The sequence below is a fragment of the Pseudonaja textilis genome, chromosome 8 (genome assembly GCF_049901715.1).
Source record: "Pseudonaja textilis isolate UNSWEBS1 chromosome 8, rPseTex1.2, whole genome shotgun sequence".
In the NCBI taxonomy this organism is placed as follows: domain Eukaryota; kingdom Metazoa; phylum Chordata; class Lepidosauria; order Squamata; family Elapidae; genus Pseudonaja; species Pseudonaja textilis.
In genome coordinates, this window is record NC_141997.1 from 36,933,780 (window position 1) to 36,950,255 (window position 16,476).

Sequence of the window (16,476 nt, forward strand, 5' to 3'; positions counted from 1 at the left end):
TATTTATATCAGCAAGTAAAGTGCAAATAGGTAGAGGTACTTCAATTTCATTTTTTTTTTTAAATGGGAATTAAGAGCATTTCAATTATATACAATCCACCAATAGCAACTGTTAAAATTCAGTTGAGTGGTTACTGGGTCTATTGGTAAAAAAAATATCTTTATCAACTGAGATTATTTTCTCAGTTGTTTACAGCATTTTTTTAAAAAAAATATTACTGAATGTTAACAACCAATAATTTGATATAAGAATTCATATCTCAACCTTTTTGCTTACTTTTAAATACTTTTAGCTGGCACTGTCTAAATAATTTTGTGTATCTGAAGATGGCAATCCTCCAAACAGATAAAAAATGTTAACCAAAACCACTAGTTTTATTATAAAGTCACACCAACAAACTGTTATAGATCTGAATATGTCTTCCTCCTTGCTCTCTTTTTCTTTTTTAGAACTGGGGATGGCATGACTTTCTCAAATTACTTTTCCCTTCTGGACTCGTATATTTTTTTAATCTACTATTATCTTGGTTCTTTTATCTGATTGGTCTCTTCTTCCTTCTCTCAAAGTTATTCCTTCTGCCCTTTACTGAAGATCAATTAGCAGTCACATTGAGGGAATTCTGGAAAATACATTTTGGGTGGCATTGGTTATTATGAATAGGCCATTATCCAACCAACAGGAACTAATAGCTTCAAAAATGCAGAAGAAGTAACATAATTTAAAAAAAAAAAGTTTGCCATGAAAAGGTCAAAAAACTCTGCTCTAGGGAAGATTGGGAGCCAGATTAATACTTCAATCAGATATATCATGACACTGCAAAACCTGCACCTTTATTCAAAGATAAGTTGAATCATTGTCAGCCCTTCAAGATAGAGCAGACTCAGGATCCAATGTCATGTAGGTCAATGCTACTTTTATTGTAAGACTGTAGTTCAGATTTTTGCAGGTTTGAACTGCTTCTTCCCTCCATCCCTTGGTCTTTATAAGAACTAGAAGAGTGGCTTGTCTGTGCCCTTTACTCATATTACATTCCTACCCTGGACTCAAGGTCAGGGGTGGGATTCAAAATTCCCAGGAACCAGTTCACTGCCTGGTCGCTGGGTGGGCGTGGTCATGGTGATCATGGCCTAGCGGAACTTCCTGTTTCTGGCTTCTGGTGGGCCTCCAGAGCTCGGGAGAGGCTGCTTTTGTGCTCCCAAGGGTCTGGAAGCTTTCCCCTGGCCTCTGGGAGGGTGAAGACGGTCTCCCCAGGCTCTGGAGTCCCTCCAGAAGCTGGAAACAGGCCCCTTCTGGGAGTTCCAGAAGGCCTGTTTTCCCCCCTTCCAGAGCCTCCGCACAGACTCTGCACTTACCTGCATTGCATGGAGACTCCTTGGAGGGGAGGCGAGGGGTGGGCAGGGCCAGCCAGTTGGTTGAAATACTGGTTCAGCGAACCAGATGTAACTTTAACATCCAGTTTGCCCAAACCGGTCCAAACCGGTAGAATCCCACCCCTGCTCAAGGTTCCTTTATATGATCTTTTGTTCTTTCCTTTCTTCCTTCACATCTCTTCTTCCTGTTCCTCAAGGCCATTTCCTCTATCAAGGATAATACAAGGAAACTGTAAATACTCTGCATTGAAAGTCTCATAGTCACAAAACCACATGATTAGCCTGCCAGAACACTACTTTTCCATCCTTTTTAACCTAAGTTTGGGTTGTTTGCGTTTTGCACTCTTCCAAATGAAAAAAATTACAACAGGACAGATAGTGGAGCTGACCCTACATTTTCTTGCATGGAGGGATGCTACCTTTTCCCATTGCTCTGGAAAGTGCATTAGCACAGAGAACAGGAGATTCCTTGATCCTAAGGACAAAGGTTGTTAAGCTTATTAAGTTTACTATTATTATTTTAGCATCATTGCCATTTGCTGCAATTAGTTAAAAACTAGGGAGTTAAAGTTTGCAAGTTTCCCCCACATCCACCATCTTTAATATGACATGGAAATGTTATGTTTCCTGCCTTTAGAAAGAAGGAACCAGTTATAAAGATGTCTACACACACACACACACACACACACACCGCGTAGAGATCTACAACCTTTAGACTTTTAGAGAGTTCTGCTACATCTTGGTACTTGAAGGTGATAAAACAATTGCGTTAAATTATTATTATTTTTATTCTAAGCATATTTCCCAAATTTTCTCTATACTGTTCTACTGAATCAGTCTTGGTGACCATGGATTTTCAATCTGGGTCATTAAATTATACTTTCTTTGTTCTGCAGTTCTACATATACTATTAAAATTGCATATATACATGGATTTCTCCTCTGTTAAGTGCAAAATTAAATTGCAACAGCATTGTGTTCCTTTTTTTAATGGGCAATCAGCCTTCTCATATTCTTGAGTTTAATTTTTGATGTGTTTCAAAACTAGTGCTTCACTATCACTGTTCCCATACCGGCTTTATAGACCTATGATGCACTGAACAGATTCAGTATTTTACATGTTTATGTTTCTGATTCTCACTTTGACTCCTCTCCATTTTCTGCCATTTAATTTATTTTTCTTCTCCAACTGATTTGTTTGCCTCTGGATCATAACCCAAAGTTTGGGGATGCATGGATTTCACATCTGTTTGCATGTCATAGTTCAGCACAAATGTTGCATATTCTTCTAACGTCAAAGTTCCATGTACATTATTATATTATTGCTCTGGAACACATTGGCCTGTGTGGATTCCCACACCACCATCCTTTGACATCGAACAAACTCTGTTGTCATATTGTTGCTACTAAACAGAATATTCTCACACCATAAAAAAAAAGATTAAAAAAAAATAAGATGACAGTTCTGAGGCCCATTAGGAAGTCTCTGAGAAGCTAATTAGCATTATTACAGAGAGTTTGAAAGATGAACTAAAAATTAAACTGAGGTATCCAATAAAAAAATTAGCTATTCCATGGGGCAGCCTCGGTATATTATAACTGAAGTCTAATGAACATTTCACCCAGTGCAGTGGCATAATTATGTTCCTTCATTAGTCTTTTGTGCTGAGAACATCTGTATTTAAACCTTACATAGAAAAGTTATTAGTGGGTATGAAACCCAACATAACTATTCCAGTTTTCTTCCATCACTATATATTTACGGTTATGCCAAATTCACCTTCTAGAACATAGAATGACAGCACTGGAAGGAACCTTGGAGGTCATCTTGTGCAATTCCCTGCTCGAGCAGGAGAGTCTATACCATTTCAGACAAAAGGCTATCCAGTCTCTTCGTAAAAGCCTCAGTGATGGAGCACCCACAACTTCTGAAGGCAACCCATTCAATTGGTTGATTGTTCTCACTGTCAGGAAATTTCTCCTTAGTTCTAGGTTGCTTCTCTCCTTGGTTACTTTGCACCCATTGCTTCTTGTCCTGCCCTCAGGTGCTTTGGAGAAAAGCTTGATCCCCTCTTCTTTGCGGCAGCCTCTCAAATGGGGACTGGAGACTAAAACTTATGAAGAATGGTTACAGGAACTGGGCTTGGCTATCCTAGTGAAGAGAAAGACCGGGGAAGACATGATAGCAATCTTCCAATATTTGAGGGGCTGCCCCAGAGAGGAGGGGGGGATGTCAAGGTATTCTCCAAGGCATCCTGAAGGCCAGACAAGGAATAATGGATGGAAACCGAACAAGGAGAGATTCGACCTGGAAATAAGGAGAAACTTTCTGACAGTGAGAACAATCAACCAATGGAACAGATTGCCCGCAGAAGTTGTGGGAGCCTTATCACTTGAGACTTTAAAGAAGAGATTGGACTGCCATTTGTCAGAAATGGTGTAGGGTCTCCTGCTTGGACAGGGGGTTGGACTAGATGACCTACAAGGTCCCTTCCAACTCTGATTATCTGTTAGCTGTTAAAATTGGAACATTGCTATCATGTCACCCCTAGTCCTTCTTTTCACTAGACAAACATACCCAGTTCCTGTAACTGTTCTTTGTACGTTTTAGCCTCCAACCCCCTAATCATTTTTGCTGCTTTTCTCTGCACTCTTTCCAGAGTCTCAACCTTCTTTTACTTTCACCAAGCCATTTTTATCTGCCAAAGAGAGACTGCTTTTACTTATTCATTTTTTTAAAAAAGTGAATGAAAGAATCTTGAACAAAATGCTCATAGAGGTTTGCACTATATCATGCAAGGGAGACAGATGCATCTTTAGATTGTCTTTTGATTCTGCAAAAGATACGGCTCGCACAGCTGAACACTTCACGTTGCACCTGCTTACCTTGAAATACTTTGTGGGATTTCAGGAAAATGGATGTTTAAAAAAAATGTTTTTTTTTAAAGAAATCTCAGCAACTCTGTGAGCAGACTCTATTTCTGATTAAAATAACTTGTTTCCAGAACAATCTTCAGTACTTATGAAATTAAAATATTTATATAATACAATATAATCTTGTAACAACATACAGGAATAATAAAACTAAAGAAAACCCATTTGACACACTCCAACATTGCTATCATTTAGTAAAACCTAACATTGCCCTAATATAGAATCCTAAATACATAAGTGTTAGGTGCAACTCACACAGGGCCCCATGCACCCATTGTAAATAGGAATATTTAATGGAAGCTATTATTAATTTATTAACAGGCATGTGTTGATTGTTGGATTGGTGAACCCTGCTTCATAATTTTTAGTTAATTGTACTCCTCTTTGAGTTGCATATCAAGTGGATCACTTTGTCAAGTGATGGTTGGTTGGTTGGATGGAAGGGTGAAAGAAAGGAAACGGTTTCTGAAAACAGTTACTGTGGAATAATGTCTACTAGTTATTGATGAGTGTCCTTACTACATATTAGTCTGTGGGTAGCTCAACATGCAACTAAACCCACCCATCTTCCAATAAAACAGACCATGTGGTTAGTTCTGGATGCTTTATTGAAAGAACAGGGTATGGTTAAACAGCGATGCTCTGTGTGTGGGAAGTGGGTTTGTTCTTGAATGACCATGTGCCACAGATTAAGATGGATTCTTCTTTGTGCTTCTGTCTCCTCCAAATGCTAAAAGAAATGGACACTGGCTTTCCAGCAGGCCCTTGGTTTGAGAGTGCGGGCTAATGGATAAAATGGGTTGGGTCAGCTTTCAAACAATATACTTGTTGTTTTGCTTCTCCAGCCACTAGATGGGGCTAGAGAGCAACAACAGTATATAAAACTTATATGCTGGGGCATGAGAATGAGCTTGGTTTACAAAATTCTATGTAGCAGAAGACATAAGCATATTTCCATAGAAAAAGTTATTTTCTCGTATATATTTGGAACTCAACAAAGAACCTTCATGCAGATTCCAATCAACAGGTTTAATGGAAAAAAATGGTAGACTGCTAAAAATAATTATGAGACACAACATCCAGAAAACATAGTACAAAAAGCAGAGCATTTAAGGCATGCAGAGATGAAAAGAAGCAGTGCAGGGATTATGTAAAATAATGGCATCCACAGACCTAATAGCAAAAAGAGCTTAGTTTTTTCCCTATATATTTAAGAAAAGGATTATTAACAATGCTGTAGTATTATTTTACATTCAGTAGAATTTAGTCTCCAGTAGCTATGTTTATAATTACAGTTTTAGACCGTTTGTCCTCCATGACAATGAAGTTCACCGATTGCAATAGTATTTGTTTTCTTAAGAAAGATTTATAGGGAGAAGCACAACTATTTCTTTTTTATCTTTTCTTTGTGTACTTTTGTCTTTTCTTTCTCTTTTTTTAAATTGTGCATTAGTTTGCTTTTGTTTTTATGTTCTCTTTAAAACTTTTAATAAAACATATTACAAGAAAGATTCATAGGCTAAGACTGCACATACACCCATACATTGTAATTTTCTTTTCCTTTATATATACATGTGAACTGAATAGTTCTTCTAACTGTAATAATCGTAGTGTGAAAACAGAACTTCTTTTGCTTTACAATAGAAAGCAAAGCTCTCCCTGATGGAGTTAGAGGCAGTGTTTCACTGGGATAACAGTGGCAAGAAATCAATACATTTAGTCTGAAGAACCCCATATACCAATTCAATATAGTCAAAGAACATTCTAATCAAGGAGATTAAAAAGTAGAAAAGATATAAAAGACCAAGAAGCACATCAACTTACTCAAGTCACCAGCCATCAGTGTGCCTTTTGTGACCTCCACACAAAGCCACATCTGTACTGAGTGATTATTTAAATCATGAATCCATGTTAAATGTGGAAACAGTGGAAATGTGAGAGTTTCAAAGCCAGCATTAAACAAAGGAAGTCTGGAGAGCAAAGGTAAGCAAAGAACATATTACGTCCAGGTGATTTTTTTTCTTTAAATAAAACCTGAAGGGATGAATGTCTACATAAAAGCACTTATTTCCACAGGTGAATGATGAGCTAGGTCACCCGACTGGTTCAGACAGATTCTACTTAGATTTTGTGTCGAGATCAGCTTTATGTATCCTTACTGAGAGGAAGTATTCTATTACTACTATCATTAAAATAGTGATAGTTTTCCATTTCCAATGTAAGGAAGCTACTGAAAGCTGCCAAAGCTTGGTTTGGATTACAATATAAAATCAAAACAATATAGGAAGGAAACATCCCTAAAATTTAAAGCTAAGGCTACAAAAGACATTACCTCAGATCTGGTGTTTTGTCTTTGTTGAGAGGGGGAAATCCAAGTACAATTCATCCACTAAAACAAACTTTTCGGTCCCCTTAGATTGGATAAAAGAGATCAATCAATCAGAATAGAGCTGGAAGGGACCTTAGAGGTCTTCTAGTCCAACCCCCTGCTCAAGCAGGAGACCCTACACCATTCCAGACAAATGGCTGTCCAGTCTCTTCTTAAAAGCCTCCAGTCATGGAGCATCTACAACTTCTGGAGGCAAGCTGTTCCACTGGTTCATAGTTCTCACTGTTAGAAAATATCTCTTTAGTTCTAAGTTCCTTCTCTCCTTGATTAGTTTCCATCCATTGTTTCTTGCCTTGCCCTCTGGTGCTTTGGAAGGTAAGTTGACACACTCCTCTTTATGGCAGCCTCTCAAATACTGAAATGCTGCTATCATGTTGTCCCCCCCACCCCCCCGCCCAGTCCTTTTTTTCTCTAGACTAGCCAAACCCAGTTCCTGCGGCAGTTCTTCCTATGTTTTAGTCTCCAGGCCTTTAATCATCTCAGTTGTGCTTCTTTGAATTTTTTATCCAAAGTCTCATTATCTTTTTTGTAATGTGGTGACCAAAACTGGATGCAATATTCCAGGTGCGGCCTCACTAATTCTTTTACCTTCCTTCACCCTGAAGCTGATAAGGAAACTTAGAAGACCATCTACAATAAGCCAACTAAAAATATTACCTATTTTTTGTAAAAAAAACCAAAACAATTAGAACAGCACCAGGAAACTCTCAGCTCTGCCCAAATATAATTAAACCTCGTGCACTGAACAGAATTTCACACAACAATGCCACCAGGTAAACCAGGTTACCAGGTCAACAAGAACTGTGAATTAAAAATAATCAGCACATCTTTAGCTCTTGGTTTATAAACTTTATATGAACAGCACAAAGACTGTGGAAATGACATGTGTGTAGAAGAGCACAGGGGGAAAAAATATCCCAGCAAGGCAAGAAAATCTGTGCTGCTTTCAACAATCTTTATTATTCTGATGACGCAGTTCAGGTGGCAATGCCTAGAGGATTATGCTTGATTTTGGAAAAGTTTAGGAAGGATCAATTAATATTTGGATAGGAGACCATCAGAAATATCAGCAATGGATTAAATTGGGAAATTTACTTACACACACACACACACACACACACACACACACACATCTTGGACAAACAGCATTAATTGCCCCTTGATATAAACACTGAGTGCCTAACTTACCTCAGGGCATTCTTTATTTTTATCATAAATTACGGTACATAATTACTACTAATTGTATTTTTAACCATATGGTCAGCATTTTTCATTAGTTCAGTTCTTTCAAAATCAATTCCTTTCCTCTTCAGGAATATTTCATAAGAACCAACATTATTCAGCATAGTTTTCCAATATTTTTATGAGAAGGAGTATTTTTAGCATTATTTTTAATTTGTACCACAATGTAATTTGGTGTAAATTCTCTAATTCAGACATTTAAGAAGACTGATATATGTTGAAAAACTTTTGATAGGGAACACTTATGTAATTGTTCCAGACCAATAAGTTGTTCCCATCTGTGGTTATTTTATTTTATTTTATTATTATCCCTAAAAGATAAGTTGTTCATACCTGTAGTTATTTTATTTCGTAAAGGAAATTATTTGTTTTATTGCTGGGTTAGAGCTCCCCTTGCTGGCTAATTTGCAGAATGCACAGGGAATTCAGAAGCTACATTTGTAAAACTGAAGTATTTACACAAATATGTATTGGCTATTTTCAGATCCAGTATCTATTTAACAAAAGCCTCTTTATCAACCAAAATCTTGTGTACACTGTCAAAAAATTAAAAATCATTTTGTCCTTGGTTAATACAGTCTAATCTGGATTTTTTTTTAAAAAAAAAAATCTTCTACTGCTTTCCACAGTGCCAAATAGTCTTGATAACTTTTGAATCACTGCCAAAAGTCTCAGCAGATATTGAATAAAGGACATCATCAGTTTTGTACAATATTTGATAGAAGAAATATATCTAAAAGTTGACAATGAAAAATATGTCAGTTTTCAGCCCTTCTATATTTGCCATCCCTGGTGCAATTGATCTTGGATTCATCTGAAAGTGCACACAATTATGAGATTCCTTAACTAGACCACAGCTGTGATTTCAAGCAATTAATTTAATGGTGCCTTTCTAGTGCAGCAAATTTTTTGGGTTAATGACTTCCGGTTTGAGCTTCTTCAGTGACAGACCGAAATCGTGTCTCTCCGAGGCTTCGATTCGTGCTTGCTGCTGGAGCACCCCGAGCCGGCTGGTTTCGAGGCTAAGCCACCCCGTAGAGGTGGTAAAGAGGAGGGAGACTTCCTGCAGGGTTGAAGAGAGCCGCATCTTTCCTCCCCAGCTGGCCATTACTCCCTTTCCCGAAGGCGGTTGTAGTGGTGGTCAGAAATAGACACCACAAAGAAGAACTCGGCCGGAAAAGAATATGCAAGAGGAAGATAAGAAGAGAAAGTTTTGGTCAAACAGCAAAAGCAACAAATAAGGTACCTGGAATTTCAACTTAACAACATTGTTCCCAAACAAGATTTTGAAGCTGCGAAGGAGACAGGGAAGGGAAAAGATTAGGTTTTTTTTCTTCCCTTCCTTATACTGACAGCTAAGAGAAAGCAAGAAACTGCAAAAAAAAAATCCACTTTGACTTTAATAGGCATCTAAGCTGAAAATAAAAGTCAAAGGGATAAATAAAGATTTCTGGACATTTAAAAGTTTTTAAAAGCTGGAAAGGAGAAAAAAAAAAAGAATAGAAGGGCAGGATCTGGAAAAATGGAGGAGACTGCCTGGAATTAAGGAATGGAATTGTAATTAAAAGGAACTTACAGTGAAATTTTAACAAGATTCCTCAAAGATACATTTTAATGGAAACTTGGTAACAAAATAATAGAACCCCAGGAAGAGAAAGTACTTGGTAACAAAATAATAGAACCCCAGGAAGAGAAAGTGGAAAAAAGAAGCAAGTTGAAACAGCCTTGGATTACTTGGTGATTTTTGGTTTTTGCATCTAGATGACTAAAATTAACTGGGTGGTTGTTTAAAAGTTTTTAAAATGGTATCACTCTTAGAAGAACTGAAAACGTAACTTAAAAAATGGAAAGAAGACGCACAAGAAGGGAGAAGTTCTTTTGGCTTCGTGTTTCAATTCTTAGAAATGGAGATCTGGAACTATGAGAAGCAACAAGAAACGCTTGCAGAACAAGAAGATTGGAACAAAGAAGAAGCCATCTTTAATGATCAAATAATTTAAGTGGGGGGAAAAAAGAAAAGGGGGGAAAGAGAGTGAAAGGTTTACGATTAGAAAAAACAACAACAACAACAAAAGAACAATTTGAAAGATAAGTATAATATTAGAAAGCAACAGAAGAGGGGATTACAGATGAGAGAGTTAGAAGTAGAGGGACGAGGGGGTAAAAAGGGGAGGGGGAAGAAAGTGGGGAAGAAGGCAAGGAAAAGAGGTTGTCAAAGGCAGAAACAAGAAATGGAGAAACAGGGAAAAGATATAAGGATTGTAACCATAAGTTTGTTTAGAGATAATGGGTGAAAATTTAATTGTAAAAGGGATTCTGCAAAGGTACATAAGATAGCTTTGTTATATTACAAATAGAAATAACTTTAGAAAACAATGATGATGGATAAAATATTTATTGTAATGCAGTGGGATGTTTGCTAATAAATAAATGAATTAAAATGATTGAGAGAATTAAAAGGGAACCTTTTTAATTATTAGTAATGATTTATAAAAATATAAGTGAGAAATATGGAAAAAAAAGAATTAACTATGGAAAGTTTATAAGTGTTCCCAAGGAAGTATGATATTTAATTGAAAAGAAATGTTAAAGATGTTAAGGTTTTAATGCATATTAATAATGATAGAATTGAATTGGAATGGAATGTGTTTTATATATATATATATATATATATATATATATATATATATATATATATATATATATATATATATATATATATGTATATATTTATTTATTTATATATTTATTTATTTATTTTCTGAGGTTCTTGCGGGTATTTGTATGTGGATCTTTGGTTGTTCGGGTTTTCTCCTGCATAAGATTGAAGTATCTAGGCAACGTTTCGATGAAGTCTCATTCATCATCTTCAGGCTTCTGTCTTCAGCTCTTGCTTCTCAAAGTGATGTGAGATTGCAGCTGCTTCTTCCTTTTAACTGCTGTTAACCTGCACTACGTGCCAAGTCCTGCGTGAGCGGCGAGTAGCCGACTATATATATATATATATATATATATATATATATATATATATATATATATTTCTTAAGTTTCATGGTACTTCCATGTATGGCATTCAGCTTTGTTTGGGTATTTTCCCACGTCATTGTAATTGTGCTTTTAAAGTTGTAGTGACGTTTCAGCAGAATCTCATCTGCCATCATCAGGCTTCTGTAGCCTGATATATATTCTTTTTAAGAATGTAGTGTCTATTTTAAGAATGTACCAAGCAGAATTCGATTGGAAGTTATGTATTATATTGAATGCTATAATCTTAAAGCTATACACTGAAGCTTAAATAAGAGCTTGAATGGATAAAATTAAAGGATATAAAGGTGTCATACTCTAATTGGTAACTACAAGGAAAAATTTGCTTAATAAGAAAAGATAATGTGAAATTGCAACAGGACAGACAAAAGTATAAATATAATGATTTCAATTGAGATAATTAAAACAAAGTTGAGAAAATTAAAAGAGGGGAAACCTATGTAGAAAATATAAAATGGTAATAAGATATGGAACAGAATATAAAAATGAGCATGAAATTGAGTTTTGTGTCCGTATGAAGAAGTGATAACCTGGGACCATGCTATTTTCAAAAAAGATGTTTTATTTATATTTTGTTTTTGTGAAAACCCAAATAAAATTTTCCAAAAAAAAATTGGGGGGGTTACTAAGGACAAACATGGATTTTTTTTTATTTATTATGACAAATAAAACAAGAGTCATCACCTTCCCATTATCATCACCATCTTCTTTTAATGATCTCCACCTTGTGGGGTGGAGTCTGGGCAACTGAATGGAGCTTAGAGTTTACTGGCCAGATACCCTTCCTGTCGCCAATGTGAGTTTTGTTCAGCAGATATATTCTCATTGTGCCTAGAGAGAGAGATATAACCCGCTACCTAGTATTGAACTCACAGCCTCCTGATTGTGAGATGAGAAGTCCACCTCTAGGCCACCACAGCACTCCAGACATCACCCTCCTATGCTCTTATAACATTACTTTGTCAATAAATGATTTCAATCACTACATTTTATTTCCAAAGGTGTTATCTAACATTCCAAGAACTTGTCGGCACTAGGTCTTGGAGCTCTGGTGCCATCAAATGAATTCTGGTGTCATTTATGGGCTTCACTGGAGAGGAAACAATATCGTCATTTCCTATCTTTTAATGAAATAAAGAGAAGTTGAACATTCCAGTTGCATGTCAGTCGCTCACAAAAGCCAATCTGTAGTCAAAGAAAAGAGGAACTAACCATATCTTTAGGCCGACAAGGATTTCTTTAAGCCAAGGTTATTGGCATCTTTCCTAGGTATGGTAGGTGAAGTATCTGGATTGGCAATTTTCCCCATGAAGTGAGTTGCAACCAACCTGCTCCTGGCAAATTAGCTTTCATTCTTTGCTTCTGCTACAGTGGAGTAGCACCTTGATGTTCCTCAATTGGTTCCCCCACCCCTCTGTAAACATCCCTGTATCTTGAGGAGATTGTAATCATTATCTCTCTTGAACTCACTTTCAGTCTCAGCTGCAACTTTTTGATAATTTCTCCATCATCCCCTCGGTTCTTTGGATTGACAAAAAAGGATGATTTTTCCTTTGTATGATTTCTGGCATAGCAGCTGGAGATAACCCAGGGAATCTCTATGTAAAATAGTAATTATATGGTTTTCTTTGAGAATATTTGAGAATCAGACTTTGATTAAATACTCCCAATATCCATAGCTCCCAAATTTTCATACCTAAAGTCCTGCCAATCAAGTTGTCAAACAATCTTGTTAGAAAGGGAGGGAGGGAGGAAAGGAGGGAGGAAGAGAAGAAAGAAAGGAAGAAAGAAAGAAAGGAAGGAAGGAAGGAAGGAAGAAAGAAAGAAAGAAAGAAAGAAAGAAAGAAAGAAAGAAAGAAAGAAAGAAAGAAAGAAAGAAAGAAAGAAAGAAAGAAAGATAAAACAAAGAAAGAAAGAGGTTACTTTTGGAGAAGAGCATACATATATAATATACAGTATATTATATATATTTCCACTTATTTTGTTACTGCTTTTATAAGCTACTACAAGCTTTAAGAATATGAACAATTGCATCAAAGTAAGGGACTACCCCTGGAAGCCCTTGAAGGATTCTTTCCATTAGGGACTGAAAAATACCTGGGGCTACACTCACGCCAAATTGGAGGTGCTTGCATTTGAATGCCCCCCTATGGGTGACTATAGTTTGCAGCTCAGCTGTCTGATTATCCACAGGGAACTGTTGGTATGCCTGGGACATATCCAATTTGGCAAAGATTTAAAAGTTAAAAGGTTTAAAAGTATGTAACAGGTGTTGGATCACAGGGACAGGGTATGCGCTGACCTGCAGAAAACAATTGAGGGTGGTCTTGTAATCAGCACAGATTCTCACGCTGCCATCTTTTTTGAGTGGGGTGACTATGGGGGTCTCCCATTTAGCAAAATCTGTTGGCTTTAATACCCCTTGCTTTAATAACTTGTCTAATTCTAAATCCATTTTGGGCGGATGGCAAAGGGTACCCTGCGTGGCTTGAGGCAAAGGGGGATTGCCTGGGGGTCTACAATGAATGAGATGGGGGTGCCAGAATAGCAACCCAATTCATTGCTAAAGACATCAGAATAGTCTGTGAATAGGGTGTCTACTTCAGAGGTTGAGACAGCATGGATTCCAGTTATACTAAGGCCAAGGGAAGGGAACCAATCTAGTCCCAGCAGACTGGGACATTAACAACCACCAAAGGCAAATGGCCTTTAAAACTTTGGAACTGAACTAAAAACTTGCCTTTCCTGAGGACAGGGATGTTCTTGCCCTGGTAGTCCCGTAGGGTCAGGTGGCATTTCTGGAGCTTCTTTTTAGAAATTCTGGGATGAATCTTCCTCAGGGTCTCCCAGGAGATGATTGAAAGTGCAGATCCCATGTCCACCTCCATTCTGCAAGGCTTACCTTCTAACAAAACAAAAATACTTATTTTGTTAGAGGTTTTAGAAGTGTGGTCTGCATGGTAGCAAGTATAGCAATCTTCCACTTGCCTTTGGAAATTAGCAGTAGGTTGAGGTCTCTGAGGGAAGGTTCTCCCTGCTTGGCAGATTCTAGCTAGGTGGCCTTTCCTCTGACAGTTTAGGCAAGTAGCATTCCTGGACCTGCAGGATGCCCTAAGGTGGGAACCCCCACAGCTCAGACAAATGGGAGGTTGCTTGGGGGTGAAGTTGTTCCTTTGTCCTGCTCCTTCTTGTGGGGGCTTTTGCTGCCTAAGGCGGTTTATGTCTGTTGTGCCTATAGGGTCTTCCTCTAGGGAAACTTCCTCAGAGTGGATGGTGGAACTGCCTGGCCTGATAGGAGTTCCTTGAATCTCAGCTGCTGATTGAGCAGAGAGCTCAGCAGCTTGGGCTTCTTCTATTGCTATGGCCAAGGTTAAGTCTTTTTTGGCTAGTAAGCATCTTTGAAGCCTAAGGTCCCTGACCCCACAGACAATCTGATCCAAGAGCATGTCTTCTAGGTAGTCTCTGAACCCACACTGTAAGGCAGCTGACCTCAGGGCTGCCATATATTCACTAATTGACTCCCCCTCAGCCTGCCTTCTGATTCTGAAGGCATGTCTTCTAGCTATCTGTGAGGGTTTAGGGGAGTAGTGGCTGGAAAGAATCTCTTGGAGCTCTTCCCAGGGAATGGTTCTGACAGAGCGAGAGGCAACCAATGCTGTAGCAGTATCAAAAACTGCAGCCCCACAGTAACTGAGGAAGAAAGATTTTTTCCTATGCTCTGCAGCGTCTGTGAGTTTGTGGCTGCGCCTGTCAGGCGGCGTCTGTCTCCTCAGCTGAGGAGGCTTTAAATTTCGCGCTCTTGGTGAGCGTTGGCGGCTGTGACTTCAGCGCTCAGTAGCTTCGCTCTTTTTAGTGACCAGCTCGGCGATCGGATGTCTGGTAGCCTCTTATTGCATCCCGCCCTCATCGCCAGTGTTGTGGAGCGGCGGAGATACAAGGCTGAGCCAGAGCGTTCGTTAAGGAAGGCTTTATTCTGGTGAATAAAGGGTTGCTGCGTCTGCCAGGCTAACTCGGCAGATCAGCTGGCAGCAACAGCTGATGCCGTTTGACAGCTCCTTTTATAGCCGGCTGTCAAACGGCATCAGCCAATGGGAGTGATCGGTGCTCCCACTCGAACTGCGGACCTGGTTGGAGACTCCAGCCAGTTCTATAGACACAACACCAACATTGTTACCAAAGCTTACAAAGAGATTTATTTTGTCCCAAAGGTGCTTTTTCAAGAAGCAACTGGACTTTCTTGTTTTTCTCTGAAGACATTTCTCTGAAGAAGCAAAATATGTTTGAAGAAAAACACAAAAATCTAGTTGCCTCTTGAAAAAGCACCTTTGGGACAACCATGACCTGGATGACTGAGAATTTTCCATTATTTTATTAAATTTATATGCTGCCTGTCTCATTATTAAGCAGCTTTCCAGGCTCCAGTTTCTTAAAACAGTTCCTTTCAACTAATTTTAACACAGCAAGCAAGCAAACAAGTTGCTATTGCAAAGAAACACATTGCAGAGATTATTAATTAATTTTTCACCAATTTGTCAATTCCTTTTGATTAGTGCCCTGGACAGATGACTGGCTGATATGAATTTCTCTCATCTCATATTTCTCTCAATGTCCCTATCCAGATTTGGAGAAATGAGTCTCATTTTATCTGGATTGCTTTTGTAAAACTCTCTCATCTCATATGGGTATAAAGGTTTTATAAATAACGAAAGGAACAGAAAACATATGAGGATCTAAAGGTAAATTTTCACAAATACAAATAATATGCTACCTTTTATAAAATAATCAATTCATGGAGGAAAGCATGATGAAATTGTTCAGCAGACCAAAAGCTCTATGACCATGGTCTCATGTAAAAATGTTGTGCCAATAAAACAGCATAGCTAGAAATCTTCCTCATGATATTTCAGTACAATCTGAGAGGTATTATCAGTGTATTATTTATTTATACATTTAGAATCCATATTTACATATGTAAGCAGGATCTGTAAAGATAGGAAATACTTCCTATCTTTAAAAGATAGGAAGTTTAGAAGTTTTCATTCCTTTTTTAGTTTGATAATTTATTTAATTTCCTCGATAAGTCCTTAGATCAAAGAATCATTCAGAGCTTTGCAGAGTTATTAATCTGAATTATTACTAGGACAAAACTAATTCTAGGAAGTTTTCCAAGTCAGGCAAATAAATTGTTAAAGAGTTTTCAGTGTTCCATGATTTACTTATTCAGTAAGTACATTGTTCCTTTCCCTCCCGTCAAATCCTTCAAGAGTACAACTCAAGCAATAGTTTTTGAAGTCAAATGAAAGTTGTTCATAGAGACAATTTATCTCCAGGGGATAGCAATTTTTGGACAGGTATTTAACAATAAAAAATATAAGGTCCTACAGGGCAGATGCACATTGTCCTATGCAAGCACATAAAGTTGCTTAAAATGTATAATTCAGCCATAATCTAATACCTGTGCTAACTTCAGAGCTACTGACTAGAACTAAAAAATAG